Raw genomic sequence first — 2,670 nt, 5'->3', positions numbered from 1 at the left:
AGATTATAACTGCTTTAGCAATCGCTTCTGCAAGAGATATAATATTGAAGATATAATTGAGACCGGTCGGTTGAGATTTAACGGCTTTAATAATCTCTTTAGAGTCTTGTAACATAATATCAAAGGTATAATTGCGACCGATCGGCTAAGAAAGTAGAATTTGGTTGATCCTCAACTGATTGCTTGGAGATCAAAATTCATGTCAAGGTGTCACGGATGAGTTTGTGACTGCTTTAAAGGCTTGTTATCCTTTGGTTAAGATATAGCTAATGATCTTGTAAATGCTTTTAGAGACCGATATACGTCCATGATATGTCCTTCTGTAGAAAAGAATTTCTCATTTTACTCATCACGTGATAAAGTAAACGTTTAAGACCATAGACTTAGTTGAAGATATCCAACGAGTATGGAAAGGATGTTTTCTTTAGTCCTGTATCCGAATTAAAACCTGCATAATAACACGTTATAATAATATATTATGGAATATAATGATGGTAATTTTCAAATGCCTGAATGCATATATGGCGACTTCCAGAATGCTGCAGTTTTTATGATTTTGTATTGAAGCTTTTTGAGAGTTTATATCACTTTTCTTTTCTTGTCGTCACGGCTTAAATCTACATTCTTTATTGTTAAAATGCTCATATATGTAACCAAAGGGCTGTCCCTCCTGAAGCATCTTGACGCTTCAAAAGTGTTGTACATCTTGACGCTTCAAAAGTGTTGTACGAAAGCTGGCTGGATGTGAGAAGGGAGGCTCGGAAGGAAGTCTTGACCGCGGTATTTCCCGATTTGGGAGCTGGCTATTTTTTCTTTCGTAAGCTGACTTGAGTTTTCACTGCGACAGCGCATATGATGTCTTGTGCACGGAGTGAAGAATGCCGCAAGGGGTGGTGGTACCTCCGGTACAGGCGACGTCGCAGACAGCGGGGCGCACGGCGGGTCAGTCTCTTTGGAAGCAAATCGCTGCTGCAGCTGATGAAGAATGGGCTTTAGGTTTTCCCTGTTTCTCGTGTGCTACTTTACAAAGCTCTACTGTTTTGGGTCTTTTAGTGGTGGCGGCGATCACCGGTGGCGTATATTTCATCTATTTGACGAAAGAGAGAGAACATAGAAAGCATTCCCTGGAGGTCGTCGAACTCAGGCTTTTCAACGGCGGGATCAAATCCTGGCGGCATCAACGATGGGGCGAACAACGTCGTCGGCAAGAGGCGCGAGCCGAGAGGGGTGTTAGCGGTGGGATCACTGGCTGCCACGGCTGCACGAGGGAGGTCGGGTTATCTCACAAGGGATTCCACACTCGAAGGCAAGGGCGATGGAGACGAAATCCCTTAACGGTCCTTTGGAATTTGTGATTCATGGCGTTGCCGTAACCGTTGTCGGTGTCGGCGATGAGTTGGCAATAATCAAGTGTGAAGTTGGTGTTGGGTAAAACTAGCCTTGAGGCAACGACAGAGAAACCGCTGGTGATGCAGTAGGTGGCCTGAGCGTCTTCCACTGCGGTCATCCACTTTTCCCTTTATCAAAATTCGAGGAACCTTCTTGATTTCATGTGCTCCGTAACCTGTATCTCTCACGGGAGGGACACTTTGTCTTTACAACGATGGTGCCATTGTTTTTCTCTCTGTTTTTGAAATAGAATGGTGGTGTCCAGCCGTGACGACGACGTGTTGTCTGATGAAGGAAGAGAGCTACTCCCTTGGTCGGTCATGTTTTGATTACGAGTGAGATGCCGTTCGGGAAGAGGACGCCTAACTTACGTCGCAGGAAAAGGGCAGGATAAATTCTTTTCATGAAGAACCCTCTCGATTTGCCAGGGGAGAATTTCACCCTTGGCCTACAATGGCAGTCAAGATACAAGATGGCTGATTTTCCTGCAACGGTTAACAAAGTAGTCAACTACTTCCAGAGGTTGGAGGGGCCGTGGGACAGGCATTCCTCCCATCATCTTTTCATAATATATTATTATAATATATTTTCATTATGAAAATCTTATTATTTTATTAAGGTTTTAGGAGAAAGAGATTATCCTTCCAAAGCTCCGTTGCATAAATCAAATGCTGTTATTATTGTTTTAAAATAATATAAGGATAGCAAATTTTCCATTTGCAAAGCGTTTCGGTTACGAGCATTATATAACCATATTTACATTTATAGTTATATGTTATATCATATTAGAAAATTTAAAAATTGCAACAACACATAATACTTATCATATGACGCGTGTCAGCATATGTTGCGTATATATCTATAATATATATTTTTAAGATATCATATGCCATGTATTATATTTCGGTTATCATATATTCTAACAGATATTTTGTTGTTTTATTTTCATATGAGATATTCATATGTCAGAATCACTTATCTTGTTGATGATGCTCTATGTAGAGATGATAACCCATGTTGTGTAATCTTCGCTTTAGTGAAATTTCTTGATGTTGATATGGAGTAGTGATGTTGAGACCGAACGCTCGTCTTTGTTTCTGATCATCTTTCTGGTGTTTTGTTGTTCCTCCATGCTCCTCGTGGTCACCATTTGGGTTTGTCACTCGGCCCCACGGTGGGCGCCAAAATGTTTCGGTATAAATTTACTGGGACCGAAGGACTAACCTCGATGACGTCGTCTTCTGTCTTTCCGCCCGCTTCTTCTGATTTCCGAACGTACGT

The 2,670-nt window shown here is 41.6% G+C and overlaps 1 protein-coding gene across 1 annotated transcript in view; it reads left to right on the top strand.

Moving 5' to 3' along the window:
- Positions 1-2,670, top strand: part of LOC111241954 (DNA (cytosine-5)-methyltransferase 1B-like) — an 11,742-nt gene that overhangs the window by 7,532 nt on the left and 1,540 nt on the right. The window lies entirely within an intron of this gene.

Source organism: Vigna radiata, chromosome 7 (genome assembly GCF_000741045.1).
Source record: "Vigna radiata var. radiata cultivar VC1973A chromosome 7, Vradiata_ver6, whole genome shotgun sequence".
NCBI lineage: Eukaryota > Viridiplantae > Streptophyta > Magnoliopsida > Fabales > Fabaceae > Vigna > Vigna radiata.
The sequence above is the reverse complement of the archived record's forward strand: the minus strand, read 5'-3'. Positions and strand labels throughout refer to the sequence as shown.